The sequence below is a fragment of the Strix uralensis genome, chromosome 4 (genome assembly GCF_047716275.1).
Source record: "Strix uralensis isolate ZFMK-TIS-50842 chromosome 4, bStrUra1, whole genome shotgun sequence".
In the NCBI taxonomy this organism is placed as follows: domain Eukaryota; kingdom Metazoa; phylum Chordata; class Aves; order Strigiformes; family Strigidae; genus Strix; species Strix uralensis.
The window spans coordinates 45798111-45815882 of NC_133975.1; the positions used below are offsets into that span (position 1 = coordinate 45798111).

Genomic DNA, 17772 nt, shown 5'->3' on the forward strand with positions numbered 1-17772 from the left:
ATAGTCTTATGAGGGTGATTTTTTTTTCCCCTTATGTTTTTCATAACTAAAGATGATTCACAGTAGCATGTCAATGTTTTTGGTGTGGGTTACCATTGAGGAGCTCTATCTCGACACTTGATATGGATGGTAGGGATTACCTATACAGGCTGTGCAAAGCCTCCAGCACACTTGAGTTTTCAGATAGCCGGTTGATATATTAAAGCTTATGAATATTGCATAACATCCACCCTGCTTCAGACATGGAAGCCCAGTAATCCTCTGCCCTTCGGTTGGGAACTGCTCGCTATTTCACAGCCGTTGCTCTTCTTTCTGCCCGTGCTGCCACCTGCCCCAAGCGCTCGGGGGCAGCCGCTCGCCGGGAGAGAGGCGGGGAGTCGGCGACGGGGGCGGCCGGGGAACACGGAGCGGGGCGCTGCCCCCGCCGAGGGGAGACCGAGGGGGGAAGCGCTGAGCTCCATCGCGGCAGCGGCCCTCCGGGGGGGCGGGGAGCCCTTCGGCGACACGGAGCGGGGGGGAAATACAAGACGTTTAGTTTCTCCCACCCCATAAAAAAAGAAAAAAATTTTAAAAAGGGCTGTAGGGTGCGTGTGCGTGTTGGGGAGTTGAGAGCAAGTTTTGGTGCCCGTCGGGTGCTGCGGGGCGGGGCGGGGCGGGGGCGGGGCGGGGGCGGGGCGGGCCGGGCCGAGCGGAGCGGAGCGGAGGCGCAGCGGCAGCGGCAGCCGGGCTCGGCGGCGGCGGCGGCAGCGGCGGGGGGAGCGGGGCCGGTGCTGTCCGCCGCGCTGCGGGTGCTGAAGGGCGGGCGCGCCGGCCGCCTCCCCGCGACGCCTGGGGCCGGCGGGCGTGCTCCCGGGCGGGGCTCCCCGCGCCTGCCCGCGGCGGGAATTGCTTCGAGTTGTCCCCGGGCCGGCTGGCTCCCTCCGCCGGATCGCGGGGGTCCGCTTTCGGCTTTGTTGAACGGAGGAGAAGTGTTCCGCTCTTTGCGGTTCTCGGGCGGGGACCCGGCGGTTTGTTTTTTCCCCTTGAGGACTTTAGTGACTCTTGGGTAAGGTAAGCAGGAAATTTTTTTTCTTTTTTTTTCCCAGCTGATATCTTCATAGAAGTGGTAGTGGGGTGACGAATGGGATGGAGGAGCTGGCAATTAAAAGCAGAGCAAAGTTGGGAGCTCATTAGCCCTTAGGTCAGTGTAGGGGCAACACTTGGAAAAGACGTGTGCGGTTTTCAGTACGAAGGGCTCTGTAAACAAAAGATGAATCTAGAATGAGAAGTTAGAGGCTTATTTTTCTTGTAAACTTGCTATCAGGTTAACATTTATATGTTTGAAAATATTTGCTTTTGGAAATCTTGAGTGTTATAAAAAGGTATTAAAAGACATTACAGAAGTTGCTTTGTATAAGCACCAGTTTTGGGGGACAAGAAAAGCTCTAATTGATTCTGTCTGGGGGAAGAAGGGATACATAAGGTCATTCTGGGATGTACAGAGCAAAGTAGGAATTAAAGAGGATTTAAAAGCATAGCCTCATGTTGCTCTTGTGTGTGCCTGTATACGTGTGTAACAGAAGGATGGTGATACCTTGTTACTTGATGAACAATTTAATGCTGTAACACTGTGAACTTGTGAAACGCACCTTTCTGAAAGGGATCATCCCCACCTCTACCTCCAAGGTCAATGTGGTGTGTGTGTGCCCGTGAAAGTTGTGGATTGTTTCCTTTGATATCGACTGGTGAATGTCAGGCCTTCCTCCAGGCTACAACTAGGTGTAAATGCAAATCTCTGATTTAATAATACCATATTATGTTATGTTATAGGACTGCTGTTGTCTGTAGTTGAATGGAACTGGAAGTGTGGACATACGAAATGTACATCTTACTATTTCAGCAGCGTTTAACCTTTTGCAAGCTTAGTAGAGAGCTCTGCTTCACAGAGGGGTTTTCTGCTGCTTCTGTGAGTTGTCAGAGTTCTGCACACGCAGTCATGAGCGCCACACAGGGACTTCTGCACACGCAGAGCTGGGTGCCACACAGGAATTTCTGCACACGCAGAGCTGGGTGCCACACAGGGATTTCTGCAGACGAGCAGGGCTGAGCGCCACGCAGGGATTTCTGCACGTACAGGGCAGAGCGCCACGCAGGGATTTCTGCACGTACAGGGCAGAGCGCCACGCAGGGATTTCTACACGTACAGAGCACCATGCAGGGACATTTGTGTCTGAGATTAAGGCTGATTCCAGAAGGGATGGGCTGCTGCTGCTTGTAGCCAGTGCTACTGAGATGGCTGAACACAACAAGCAGGCGAATGAGGTCCCCACCCTGTATTTTTTAGCATTATGTAGCACCTTACATTCTTGTGGCTGTGACGAATTTTCTTTGGAACTGGGACCTAAACCACAATTGTTTCTTTACATAGTTGTCCTACACAAGTGATAACAGCTGTAGTAATGGAGTGTAACTTTTGCTAATGAGATGAAGCTGATGAAAGGAGACTGTTTCATATTATTATATTATTTTTTAACTCCTGCATCACTTATTTAATGTTAAGGTGGGTTGTTTCTATTGAATATTTTTATCAGCTGGAATATAAAAATAACCATCGGGCAGCAACACAGAACTACTGAGGAGTAAAGTTGAAAGCAAGCAAATTGAGGAGAAAGTAGTTTAGGTTGTCAGGGCTTTCATTAAATGTAGGTAGAATTAGGAAATACATATGTTTTGCTATTCCCCCCACCCCTCAATTATAAAGCAGCTATTGCCTTCCTCTCTCAAACAGTAGGGAAAGAAAGTTTATTACGCAGCACTTGTACTGGGTGCAAATCTTGATTAATAGTCTACCCATCAGCTAGGACAGCTCTTATCATCTGCCATTGACGTGAATATTAATCTGCTTTGAAATGTTTTGATAGAATTTTAAACAATACTTTTTAAAGTATAAAGATTCATGAGGCTTGCTTTCTAAAGTAGACGTTACAAAAATATTTTGGAAAAGTTAATTTTGAAACATGTGGTGCAAACAACGCATTAACTGATGAAAAAAAACCACCAAAGAAAGCCCCAAACCAACCTATTAATTATATGGCCAAACTTTTGATGTTTAGCTGTAAATATATAGGGCCTGAATCTGAAAATCCTTGTTCACTTGAGTAATCTTTATTCATACACATAGTTCTGTTAACTGCAAAGGGACTATATCCATCATTACATGAATAAAAGTCATTGATCTTGCTGAGATCAGTCATTTTTACCAGCATTAATCAGGTGATAAACTTTGATGCTAAGACATTAATTCTGAGCTTTTAAATTTCTATCTTATATCTGATTGTATTTTCTATGTAATGTTTCGCCTTCATTTGTATTTGGCTGCTTTATTTAATAAATTATCTTTAAAATTGGAGATTTGAAATTATATGTAGACTCTCAAGGAAATAAAATGGCACTGCTGTTTTTCAACAAAATGGTGTTCTAAATATACATATACATCAGGTGTGGTCCATAGCCATTTTGGCCATCTGTTCTAATTAGAAAAAGTTTGTCTTCAGTAGTAATCCTTATTCAAGCATATTTGTACACTTGTAAGGATGTGATTTTGTATACTGTACAGTTCCAAGACCTTTAACACCATTCAAAAGTTGAAGAAAACTGGATACTAATGACTTGAACAAACAGCTGACTGCAGAATTAATGCAAGCTCAGGGAGGAGTTTTGTCATAAAATCACTATTCAGGGAAATCCCCTGTTTAAAGTGATGCTTTATAGACCCTGCTAACACTGATCAACACACAAAGAGGTGCATGTGAGGGCATACACTTATTGATGATATCAACATACTTACAACCTGTCAGGCATCCTAAGCTTAGATAGTGCATCACTTGGCTATTTGCTGGGCTACAGACTTTGACAGTAAATGGTACTTAGTAAAAACCCAAATGCTGTGGTTGCTCAGTTCTAGGTGTGTTCTGGATCTAGGTAATCATGCTGGTTTGTCATTCTGCTATTTTTTTTTTTTTTTTTTTTTTGGTGAGAGTTTATCCAATAATCCTATTTGTTTAAAAAAGCAAAGATATTCAATCCTAGAAAAAAAGAACTGTTACAATCACATAAATTATGTCTCCATTAATAGCAAACTTTTTTATCCTTGGGATAAATGCATGCACTTCTAAACCGTTGTTTTATATAATATTTTAGTTACATGTTAGTGACATTTGTGCCACTCTGACTTTTAGAGGCTACAAAATAATACTGAAAGCAAGGCTCTGCTTGGTTTTGTTAGTTTCAAACCTGAATAAAAAGGTGGAGCTCCAATATGAATAGTTCTGCCTTTTAACAATTCTGAATTTGGCTTAGATATTTCAGAGGTAAGAGGTCAGACTTAGGTAGCCAATTCTGATTTTTTTTTTTTTCTCCAGACTGGCAAACGTTATGGGACAATTCAGGACATTAAATAACATAGGATTGAATCATGGGCTCAAGGGGGACTAATGAATCAAATGCCACTCTCAACTTTGTTCTTCAGTTTTTCTAAGCAAAATCAGGAAAATAATCGTTAATTATTCAGTGTAGCTTGGCCTATTATGCTTCATAATTTTAAAGCAAAGTAAATAGATTAGCAAGTTTATTTGCAAATCTGTTTAATCCAGTTTTATAGTTCAAGCTTTTTTTTTTTTTTTTTTTTCTTTACTGAAGCTTAGGGAATAGCTGTCAACATATGAAAAGGCTGGGAACTTGTTTGCATAAGATATTATACATATTTAATACAGCATGCTTTTCCTTGCCTCTTGGTAAACAGAAAAGACAAAGAACACCCTTTTATATTATTAGAAGAACAGTAAATTGAAACTTTGTCTCTGTAGTAAAGAGATATTGAGAAGTCTGTGGGTGGAATAAGAGTTGTGGTTGACCACCACCTTTGAAAACTGCTGTATGAAACTCCCCCTAGCACCCCAATATCAAAGATTGCTAATGCCCAGGGAATGTAGTAAAGAGAAATCAAACCCACAGGCTAACTCTCTTTTGTGCTATTTGACAAATGACTTCTTTAGCTTTTGGGTTAATTGAGTAACCTCTAGTGACAAAGTCTTGTCTCCTAGTAGGTAGGTTGTGTTCCTTTCCAGCAGTTACATTTATTAACAGATATGTCTTCATTTGGATGGGCCAGTGCAGATAAAAAAATTTCTGCACAGTTAGTGTGGCAGAACTCTGAAAATGCTTCACATTTGCCAGTATCTCCCATTTCCTCTTTGCCGTTGATAGCTCTGGTTGTAATGGCTGAGTATATTGGTCAAGAGATGTAATGAAGTAAGCTCAAATCAGCCAAACTGTTGTGGTCTAGCCAGGCATGATTCCTTATCAAGTGGGTATGAAAATGACTTGAAAATATGTATTTGTTACCTTTTTTTAGCTTTATTTGATAGAAATATTTATGCAGGTATTTACCCTTACTACCCTAGAAATGCTCATAGTAAGTCTATTCAATTAATCACTCTTCTTACCATACACTAAGTGAAATTAGTAGTGAATTATTTGGTTGCATTGCTGAGTTGTGCAAATCTTAAGAAAATAAGAAGTTCTAAAGAGTTAAATGAGGGAAGAGTTGGCAGTGCTTACACTGATTGCTTGAAGTAGGTTGAAGTTCACAGTTTATTTGCATTTGAATTAATTGAGATTGGTGTCCAGCAGTGCTTCTCAGAGCAGGCTTTAGAAAGACTTTTTTGTATAATAAAGTACTTGAAAATGTTAGTTGGAAGATGAAGGATATTTAAAATACTTCTTTCTTTTCCTGACAAGAGTGAGCTTTTTTTTCATTTTCCTCTAAGTAAGGCTTATTGTAATTCTGAAATATTTTTACCACTGAATGGGCGTTCTTGTGTTAAAAACCACTGTCATTTTAAAATCAGCATAATAAAACTTTCTGAAATAATTTTTAGGTTCTTCATGAAGTTGTTCTTAATATCTACAACAAGAAGTAAAATAATCTTAAAGCAGCTCATGACATTTAATTACATAAAATGTTATTCCTTACAAAAAATGTTCTTTCATTAAATAATAGGAACTTCCAGATTATGACTTTGCATATGTTCGCTTCCATTAGGAAACAAAATATTTTAGATGCTTTCTGCATTGTAACTCTGAACTGTATGTATTTTCATTATTGTGACAGAACTTTGTCTTCCTAAATAATATGTAAATCATTATACTACTAATCACTCTTAAACAAATCAATGAGTCATGAAGCAAAAACAGGTAGAAAATTTTCTTCTTTCATGATGGGTAGTGGAAATAAACTTTTTTTTCAAATAGCTTGCAGATTATAACATACTTCAAAGTTGAACATTTTAAGTTTTTTTTTTAACTTTTTTTTTTCATAAATTTTTATTTAAAACACCACCTTGTCAACCATAATTACTAGGAAAGAAAGAAAAAAAGCTCTTTCACATGATTGTGGCAGCTCAATGGAATTCTTAATTCATACGCAAGAGCAGTCAAAAAATAAATGAAGCTTTTGTTTCTGTTAGAGACTGAATATAGTACCACCAGTATTAAAATTATATAACTTAGGAGGACAGTACCACCAATATTACAATTATATAAATGAGGACTGTATTTGGTGACAGTCATGCCCTTCCAGTGATAACAAGAAACAGGAGCAACAAAAGTATTGGATGCATGAAAATGCCATGATACCTAAGAAGATTTCCTTAGGGGAAAAGGTAAATAAACTGCAGAAAAGTGGGAAAAATAACTGAAAAAGTTACTTCTTATATTCAGTCTGAACCTCCCCATATCAGTTTTGCCCATTGTCCTTCTGCTGAACTCGCTCCGGTTTATCCAGTTTTCTTGCACTAGGTGGCCCAAAACAAGACACAGTACTTTAGGTGTGATCTAACTCAAGATGTTGATGGCCAGCATTGAAAAAGGTTCTAATATGTACCTACATGTAAAGACAAAATACTTACAAATAAGTGAAGAAGAGAAGCAAAATAGATTAGGAGGAAACTTCACTTATGAATTATATGTTCCATAATTTGCCACAGAAGGATTTCTTTTTTTTCCAGGAAAGCATAGCAATATGGCCTCTAGTCAAGACCAGCATAAGAATGCCTGTGTTGGCTATCATTCCTAGGATGTATTTGTTCCCTGTATGAAATCTAGATGAGAGTGCACCCGAGTACAACTATATATAATTTTTACGATTGTATTCTCTACATGGAAAAGTTACTAAAATTTAAGGCTTTTTTTTAAGAAATTATCCTTGGCACCATGAAATTTATTTTTTTATGCAAGATTCACACAGAAAAGACTAGTATCTGCTTTCTGAGAACAAACTAGTGTAATGGAAAGCTAAATGCATATGAACAACTGATCAACTCACAAATAACAATCTTTTAAAGTTTCAGCATTCCAACTTTCTATTAATATAGCAGAAAATAACCTATTGTACTTAACTAAAAGAAGGGATGCACCATGTTAATCTTGAAAATGTTTTTTCCATTTTGCTTTCAGGAGAAGGAGAATTATTTTGCCACATTTTAGAGCGTTTTTTGTTCCTTCCGCATCACCATTTCTAGCAGTGTTTAATGTTTCCCTTCTAAGAGTCTGGTTTGAGTCTTAAGTCAACAAAAAGCAGAAACCTTCATAAGACATAAAGTTTGTACAATATCTTGGTGACTGTTCACTTTTTATGAAAGATTTGAAATTGTTGAACCTGTAGAATGAAATCTGAGACCAAGTACCTTTGGTAAAGGCAGACTTTCTCAGTGTTGTCCAGGTATTCCTCAAGTCTGACAGATGAATGCTCAGAAAATGGTCAGAAAGACAGTATCATTTCCAAGCATTTGCTCAGTTAGCCCTACAGTATTCACAGGAGTGCAAAACCTGATACTAAAATGAAACCTCTTATTTTAACACTGCGTCCTTCTTTTCTTCTTCACTCTGTTTCAAGATGGAAACATGAGTTCAGCTCATCATCTGTTTCAGCAGTGGAGAGGCCACAGAGAAGGAAGAGAGGCTCTTCCTGACAGTATTTTTGGCTTGTCCTTGTAAAATGGAATTAAGTTGCATGGGTCCTCCCTCTCCTTGCAGCAGCCAAGGTTAGCCATAAGCTCATCTTCAGTGAGAAATTGATGGTTTTAATCTTGAGTGCTGATTTTCAAACTGAAATACAGTTCATCACATTGCTGTTTTTCCATATTACCAAGCCCTTTGACAGAGATAATTCTTATTTAAAATAAACCACAAGACACACAGCACCAGGTTATGATAGTTTGAAGACTGATCGTATTTTGCATTTATTTCCTATGCTTTTGCTTTTAAGGTGAATGAATCTCAGCTAGTATAGAGGAGAGTTAAAATATTAATTTTAAATTTGTTCCTCTAACATATATGATATGCTTTTGTCTTCCATTTACACTATCTTTATATTCTTATGTAACTCAGAAACCCAGCAATAATTAGTGGTATGGTAGTACTTTAATGTGAAAATTATATTTCTATTTTACAATTTATGATTTTTGCTCCAGGCTGTTGTGGTAAACAGTAATATTCTGTAAAAAAAATGTTTGACATGTTGATGCATGGGCTGATTTAATTCTTTCTTTGGGACACTAAAAGAAAAAACATAATTAACATCACTCCTGAGATTTAACTTTTGTATTATGCTAATTATTCTTTGAACTGGAAACAGTTTTTCAAGTGAACTTAAACTGTGTTGCTTAGCTATAATTACATTTTAGTCTACTGTCTAATAATAGGCTGATTCTCTTCCTTTATGCTTTGAGAATTATTGTCACAAAAATATTTGAACAGTCTACATTTGTATGTTCTTGTTGCAGTCACCGAGGTGGGGGAAGGTTAGCTGCACCTTGGAAGTTTCATTTGAAGCATTAGTAGAGTGCTTCAGGCATCAGATCTTAAATTGGTGTACCCTATGGACCAAAAATCTCATATTTTAATATATTTGTGTCCTTTATATCCTTTCGGTGTGATGATCACATTCATCCACTGCTCTAGGCTCTCAGTAATTTCTTCTATGCATATGTAAACTTTTAAAAGTGCTTCCATGCTTGTCTTTGTAAAAATATGCATGGTATATACATAAAAAATTAATAAAGCTATACCAAAAACCTGATTTTTATTTCCAAAGCCTTAGAAATCAATATCAAAAATAACATCCTCCACTCCCATGTTATCATAATTTCTGAGATAGAACAGCTCTCATATTAATAAGAGATATAAATGAAAGTTTGTGATATAATTTACTGACTGTACTGAGTATTTTTATTAATTTATGTGCTGCATCAGACTTCTCCATGAACTGTGTGAAGTAATAAGGCTAATAATTTTGGTTTTATCATTCTCTGATTTCCTTGTGAGAGACAAAAGTTCCAAATTTAGTTAGTCTTGTATTTTTGATAAACTAGGTATTTGTTCCTGGAGTTATCATATGTAAATGCTGGAGGAAAGCTTAAAGATCTGATCATGAAGCTCTCAATGGTTAAAACATAAACAGAGAGTCTTGTACCTTTGTTCTTTTTTCTAATAAATAAAGTGAACAGTAGATTTTATGCATGCATAGAAATTCTGAATTCTGAAAATCTGTGTTAAGTATCATATTGGGGCTCTTCCGAAAAGAGTTATAATCTTATATATATGTGTTGCAAAAATAATTGTGGTTTTTTTTTTTTTTTTGATTCAAAGACTCATTTTAAACTTCCCATACATCTGAGATTCTTAAGGCCTCAGATTATCATTATGACTTTCAACATCACTTTTCTTATCCCAGCATGCAGCAGAAGGATGCTGTGGTACATTGATTTATATCTGTTAACATCCCTGTAAGGTCAGGTCTGGTGTTTTTAAGAAAGGAAAAGATTTGGTAATTTTGGGAGTTCCTTAGCAGTGGTTAGGCATTTCTCACTGAAACTGGATTTCTGAGGTGACCTTTGGTAAGGTCCACCAATCTACAAACCACACCTAGTTAGGGAGCACGAGAAGGAATTCCATTTGCTGAAAAGGATTATTGCTATCACTCTTGTCAGTGAATATTTAGGGACAAGTAGCTTCTCAGCACACTGTTCGTTCTGTGTATAAACTAAGTTTGTAAGCCAATAATCATTATGAAGTTTTCCTAGTTTTAGATCAGTGTCTGAGGGATCTGTTCCATCACAATCCTGTAATAATCGCATCAGAATTATTTGTGTGGGATACATGTAATACATAACTAACTTTCTTCTATTTCCAGTATTTATGTCCAGCAGTAATTATGCACTTCTGTTTTCCTGTGTTATCTTTTACATTACTTTCTTATCCCTCCTTTTGATAGTAATTTATTTCACAAATGGCCTCTTTCTGAACAAAACAAACACATTTTTTTGGTGTTAATGATTGTGTATTTAATTATTACAATTTCTAACATGTTCCCCTTGCAGCATTTCATGGAATACAAAATGTTACCTGTAAAACTTCACTAGTTAAAACACCTCCTTTAAGTAACTTAAACTGAGGCACAAAGAAATAGGAAAGTTCTACGGAGTCGAACTCCTTTCAGCCAACATACAATGCAAAAGCTGAATGAATATGCACTGTGCAGTGAAGGTTTATTTACAAACATGAGTGGTAAAAGTGCAGCTTCAGAGTTGAAGCTTCCCAATTGAAAATGATGTGTCTAGACAAATATATTCATCTGAAGTTTGTTAATAAGTGGAGGAGAAACAATCCAGAGAAAGACTCTTACGTAGTAAATTATTTTTAGAATTTAATGATACTTTATATAAAGGGCGGGGGGGGGGGGGGGAAGAGCTGATATTATCACTATATGAAAATTTGGTATCTTTGAGTTTTCAAATATAAAAAAAGTACCATTTAAGAAGTGTTGCCCATAAATTTCTAATTTAGTACATTTCTGAGTTTACCTAGTCTCAAGTTTATCAAGAAACAGAGAACAGAAAGTAAAAGGCTATGCTTTCTAGGACTTGGACAGTAAGAATCCTGCTACTCCTTTTTGCTTGTACTAACATACATCTATACCCAGAAGAAGCCACATAACTGCTCACAAATGAAGGGTTCAGAATTTGGCAGAACTGGGATTAGAGAACAGAGTGGAAAGTGAAGACAAAAATCAAGTAATTGTACATATAAATTAACAAAAGCTTCAGAATATGCTCTTAAATATGCTTAGGGAAAAAATTATGGACTGAGAAATATTTTTTCCTCTTGCTTCATGTTAAGAGACAGTTCCATTTTTCTTTTCAGCAGGAATTAAATTTTACTGTAGAATATTTAAGCAGAGGGCAGAAGCCCTTGACATATCTCACTAGAAAAACTGTTCTTGTTTGCTGAATATCTTAACATCTTCTAAGAGTAAAAACATTGATGAAATAATCCTAAACCAGAAGAACATAACTGATGACCCACCAAAAGAGAGTGAAATAATGAAGTTGCTACTTCCTTTAAAGACACAAAGAAGCGAAGTCCACAATAGCTAAAATTGTGACACTGTGGCTACTTTTTTTTCTCCTGTTTTCTAGTGGAAAAAAATTGTGGAATTACTCATGGAAAAAGCAAAGGAAAAAAAAAAGTTTTTCTGTGCTCTTAGACTGACTGAAAACTGGTATGATTACATTTACGTTAATATTATCATAGCAGGTTTGGATTGGTGAAAATATGAGGATAAATCAGACACCATATGTGCAGCTCCATGATTAATTACTAAAAGAACACTTCTGTAATGAAGATTACGGCATTGTTTTGAAATTTGCTTCCTCCTCTTTATCCTTGCATGCATGTTATTTCTCTCCATCTGCAGGAAATATTATGAAATTAGAGTCAGTGGGCAACTGTGACAACAGAAGAATATTAATCATAAAAAGCTGTATTACTAAAGAAGGCTCCTAAATTACTGGATGCTCACCAAGGGCTGTTAATGATCCACAATGTCAATCTAAATTTTTTTTCTGTTATATAATGAAATTAAACAACAAAACCCCCAAAGCTAGAATGCTGCTTTAGAATGGATGTTTACAATGTCAAGCTAAGTTAATGTCACATAGTGAAAACAAAACTTTGCAAATGTTGTCTGCAAGAGGAAAATCTATTATTTCTGTCTAAATAATTCAGAGAGTCCCAGCATCAGAAAAGTCTTCCATGTTGCTGTGGGATTCAGGGTCAAGTTTATAGTCACAACAATATAAGACAGACACCCATGTACTAAGCTTGCTTAAACATAATTTCAATTATATTTTAACTATGCTGATTTAAAGTTTATTGTGCTCACTTTGACATAATAGGGCAGGAAAAGCTGCAAATCAGAAAATAAACTATGTATTTTCACATTGTAACTAAATGGATCCTTACTGGACTCTGATATCTATCAGGAAAACGAAAGATTAAACTATATTAATCCATCATTTTGCAGACAGTCACTAAATGAAATTGGTGGAATGATTTAAAAACATTTTTTGTCTAGTTGAAGTGAAAATGCTTTTCCCATGTTGTGTGAAGATATTGGAAAAAGTAGGTGTCATGCACAAACCATGTAACTAGTGTAATTACTTACCTGTTTTACTTAAAGACCGGTTTAGACATCCTTTAGTTTGTCCAGACCTAAGAATGGAAATAAATCTTCATTAAAATGCTAAGAAATACTAAGCAGCATGTACTGGAATTAAGATTAGAAAATATTAGCAAACCTTTCATAAAAAAAATATTTCTGTGATTATAAGACTTATAAGGAGAAAGCACTATACTGTAAAAGAAAAAGTGAATTTTTAGAGGAGTATCAATTGATCTGTGTTTGGACTGCTGCTATCCCTCCCATCCTTTTGTACCCATTGATAAGTCTTTCCTTTCCTTCTATTGACCAATGGTGTTCATATGAGTGGCTGGTGAGCTGGACTAGGAAGCTGATCTGGCCAGAAATTAACCTTTTCCTCCACTACCCTCCACCTCAACTTGTTATCAGTTGGAATATCATGGCCTAAGATCAGTTTCATGGAACAAACCAGCTTGCATCAAAATTATATAAAACTGATTTGAACTAGTGTGTTACTGTGGACATATAGTAGGTGGTAAAAATAAATGCCCAAGATAAAAGTTGAACAGAACAGCACAGTCCTATGACTTCAGTCACTGAGATACTGGTAACTACTGTGTGCAGCCCCGCGCTCCCCCCCCCCTCCCCCAAAAGACATAGCTTTAAGCTTTTCTGTCAGGGTTTCTGGAGAGATACTTTGTCCCTATGCTATAATTTCAAGTGGGTGATGATAGCCTTGTGGGAATGTTATTCTAGAAAGAGATTACTGGAGAGCAGTGTTATAGCTACATTTATCCTCCCAGGCACATGTCTGATATCCCACTATGGTTAAAAAAAAAAATCCAAAATGTTGGAAAGGGTTGTCTTGCCTAGATTTCTACAAAATTATTCTTCTGGAGTATTTTTTAAATATCCTCTTTCAAGATTTGCATCTCCCTTGGGCTTTTAGAGTTGCCAAAACTGGAGCAAAATGTAGACCTGAATCCAAGCTACCTTTCATGGGTGATGTTCAAAGAAGTCAAGTAACTTTGGAAAGAAGGGATAATTGTGGATTCTTCTAATGACACTACTCACCTTTTTCCAATGTGTGTTGTGTAGTATCATATTGTACGCTCAGAACTGTGGGGAAGTTGGAGCCTGTAGTACTATTATGGGCCATGAATAAGGAGCAGTACCTAGTGGCACCTCTCAGATTGGAGTTTGGGTTGTCTGCTGGGGCTGGCTTTAAGGATAGGAGGCTGCCCAAAGCAGCCAGCTATTGGGAGAGAGCAGCAATGTCTCTGCTCTTGTTTTGTTTTCAAGCGTTCAGCCTGGAAATTCCAGCCACTGGCTGCAGTGCCAGCACTGAGTGTTGGCAATCCTTTATTAAGTGAGAAATTAAGAAATATGAGCAGTATGCACTGCAGCAAGGGATATCGCCTCTCCTTCCTTAGCATCATCCCCCTTCCCCTCATCTTCCACCCCATGCCAATAAGAGGAATGGTGAACCTGATTTTCAGTCCCCTTGTTTATTACCTTTATCCTTTGGCGCTCTCCTCTTCTTCCTGCTGGAACTTCCTATTACTACAGGAGTAACTCAGTCCCTGGCCTTATTTTTGGAGGAGGCAAAGAGAGAAGGCTTGACCTGGGTTTGCCATCAGCTGTGACTTGAGATGATCTCTATCTGTATGCTGTCTTGCTCCAGAGGGCAGAAATTGTTATCCCCTTTCTTCATTGACTATACAGAGTGCCTCATTTATGCAATTGTATGCTTTAAGACGCTGAAGATGAAAGAAATGTGATTTTTTCCCTCTGTCTGTAGGCAGGGTAATTCTGCTTTTCCACCATGGGTCACCATGAGAAATTTTGAGAATATGGGAATGATGATATTAAAGTGCCTAATTAAAGACAAAAAAATGATTTTCTTTTATCTGCATAGCCTCCATTGAGGCTCTTTTTTCTGCTTAGTAGTCACATAAGAGCTGCAATAGTATAAATGTAATTGTTCTGAGATTGCATCATGTGTTGCTGTACAAGATTAAAATCTTTTTTCTGCATATATAGTCTCCTGCAACTTTCAAAAAACTCTTTTTCTGTTTTGAGTAATCAGTGGTGGTTTGCAGAAAATCTCATGTGGATAACAAGAAATATTTGAAATTACTGAAGGGTAGGCATTCCCATACCTTCAAAATACAGACAGGGGCAAGAGGAGCTTTCAATTCTAATTGTATGGAGACACTTACCTGGGTCAGCACTGAGGATGCATTCATGCCTACGGTAACTGATTCATCAATAAAGGACCTGTGTGTAGCTGCAGCACTTGCACATTTGCCATCAATTATCCAATCGGCATTTGTGGCTGAGCAGTAGGAATGCGATGTTCAGCAATGTCTCCTGGCTCCTTGACAGAGTGTCACACTTCACAAAGATGTCCTAGACTATCCCAGTCTATGTGGTTGACTTGGAAATTGGGAACAGTTTCAGGGTGGAATGAAAAAGGGAGCACGGACTTACATCTCAGGCAAGGGGGTGATTACTCTTGAGGTTGTCATTTCAGAGCGATAACTTTATGTGAGAAGAGAGATGGGATGCTTTTGTCTATACACACAGCTCCTACCAGATGTGATACAGAGTGTCTGGTGATGACAGTACCTAAGCCATCTGGCTTTAATTTCTTATTGAAATGTAATTTTTTTCTGTTAAGAGGCTGCTCTTAGTGTTTCCTGGCACCATAGATGATCAAAACTTAGTTCCAGTCAATTTTACATAAACATTTCCCTATATTTCTATTATATAAATAAAACTGAAGATATTTACCTTTTTGCCTTTCCAAAACAAATATATATATATAAAATATTTAAAATTTTTGCTTTTTTTGTCAACAAATGAACACAAAAATTTGTTAATGTATTATACAGTGGTGGTGGAGGAGAGACAAAATTCATTCCTTTCACATGCTCACTGTTTCATCACCACATATTGTCTGCTCATTACTTTGTTTTGTATTATCTCCATTTCATTCTTCTTAGAAATGAAAATTTTGTTAGCTAATGAATTATTGAAAAATTTTATTTTACAATCCCTTTTAGTTACAAGCTCATCAGGACATTGTAGGTTTTCTGGTTTACTGTCAGCTTTCCAGCATCCATTTGGAAGGCTTTTGTTTAGTAGATATATTAAAGCAGTATAAAATCATATGCAGTAAAACTCTATAAAATAGTGTAAAGCAGTAAAGGATAGCAGGAAATTAAGGTTCTGATCCTAATGAATGGGACTGTGAGCACACAATAAGAGAAATGCATTATTTTATTAGAAATATCTATGCAAAATTTAAAGAAGGCTGCAGTTGTTCAATGAAAAATTAATATCATCTATAATGACGCAATAAATTTACTATAAATAGTAGAATGTAAAAGACCAAGTCAGCTGTCCCAGTCAAAAAAATCCTTTTTTCATCAGATATGACACTGCAGAGTGGGATTTTTTTGTCTGTAAAATCTCAGAACTGTATGCATTTGCTTCGCATTCTACTCAGTCTGTTCACTTCATTTTACATAAGTAAAGAAGATCCTTCTTTTATTCACTTGGACTTTAACATCCAAGTGAAGCAGCAAGTCTAGCAGACATCAGAGTTTCAATTCAAATTGGGGTCAAAGACACATCTTCAAACATGTTTCCATAGTATTCCCAAAGAATGCAGCTAAGCTGACAGGTTCTGGACACTTCCCCAATTGATGAATCTAAGAAAGCTCTTGAATACAACACATTGCACTAGCAACCCAAGCCAGATTTATGACTGACAGAACAAGTGCAATTTCCTGTATTTCTTTCTTACTATGCTGAATTCAAGCTCATGAAGAAAGTTGACCTTTGTGGCAGTAAAGAAGAGAGACAAGTCACTGCAAGCAGGAAAAAAGAGAGGCGAAAAACTCCACAGCAGTTAATTTAAAAAAGAGAAAACGCCTATAACTATTTTAGCTATTCAAGTACAGAACACTTTCACTTATTTGTATATTTCTGTATGATTAGACACAAACATTTTTAAAGACAATCATAAGCAACTTTGGATTTAATTAATTTTAGTTAATGGAGTTATTTTAGAATATTGTTTCTATCCTTGTGAAACTTCATTGTCACTAAGTCCTACAAACAGGGTAAAATTCTAAAGTACTAAGTATGGATTTTAGAGTTGTTTTCATGTTTTCAATTAGGGCAGGATTTCATCTGTAGTTGAGTTAATTATATTAACGTGGGCACTGGAGGAGAGCACTGGAGGGCAAATGTATTTTTGGTTCAATCCTGATAAGGACAGTCTGCCCTCAGCTCCAAAAAGTCCTTGTTTAGTTGATAGCTGCAACATTCATCAGTCCTTTTGGTAACTGATTGAACTGTTGTTCAATCCACACGCATCTTTATTCTCTGCAGTTTGATGATTTGATATTTCCTATCTGTGTTTGTACTGTTGTGTATACTCCGCTCCATCACACCAGGGTGCATTCATGTCATTCCACTTAAGTGTTCATCTGTGTTTAAGGAGGCAGGAACTTTGTATGTTATAGACTTTCCCATATCACATTTCTCTCCGATATGTCCTCTAGCTATCTTCCCATGCTACAAAGGCTGACGAAACACTACTTCCCCTGCCCCAAACTACCTACAGTCTCTCTTTATATGTTTGGGTTTTTAGCACCTAGTTTCCTTTTTTGGTCCTTTATATATTTTTTTTTTTTTTGTTACTTCAAATCCCATTAGAGGTAAAAAAAGCAAAAGTGTCTATTCCAATCTTTGCCATTTCATTGTGGTCTTGAGCCACAATCTCCACATGGGTTCACTTTAAACCAGCTGAGCTACTGAAAAATCCCTTTCACTGCATAACAAAAATGGGACCCATCTCTGTTGGCTAAAGAACTTCAATAGAGCAAGTTTCATAGACACAAAGGGATAAAATCATAATATTAACTAGAATACTTGCTTAATAGAAGGAGATTCTCTAAATTATCGTGGTAGTTTGAATTAACGGTAGGCATATCATGGTTTAGCGTTCATTCAAGGAGTTCAATAACACCAAGGCTCACAGTGGTTTTGTCGGTAACTAATTTTTTACCAAAACCCAAAATTTCCTTGAATAACAAAAGAGAGAAGTAGGGATGGCAGATTATCATCATGGTGAATATGGAGGAATTTTAGTCTTTAATTTAGCAGCTTACCTGTTTAAAAAAAAATTCTATCTTGAGTGGCCATTTTGCCTTCTCTAGGATGACATATTTGTTCAA

The 17772-nt window shown here is 37.2% G+C and overlaps 1 protein-coding gene across 2 annotated transcripts in view; it reads left to right on the forward strand.

Annotated features, from left to right (window-relative positions):
• Nucleotides 1-758: 758 nt before the first annotated feature.
• The window catches only part of FSTL5 (follistatin like 5), a 333775-nt gene continuing 316761 nt past the window's right edge, over nucleotides 759-17772 (forward strand). For both annotated transcript variants that reach the window (XM_074866563.1, XM_074866564.1), the window contains exon 1: nucleotides 759-1050. The gene's annotated coding sequence lies outside the window, so the exon portion shown is untranslated. The remainder of the gene's footprint in view (nucleotides 1051-17772) is intronic.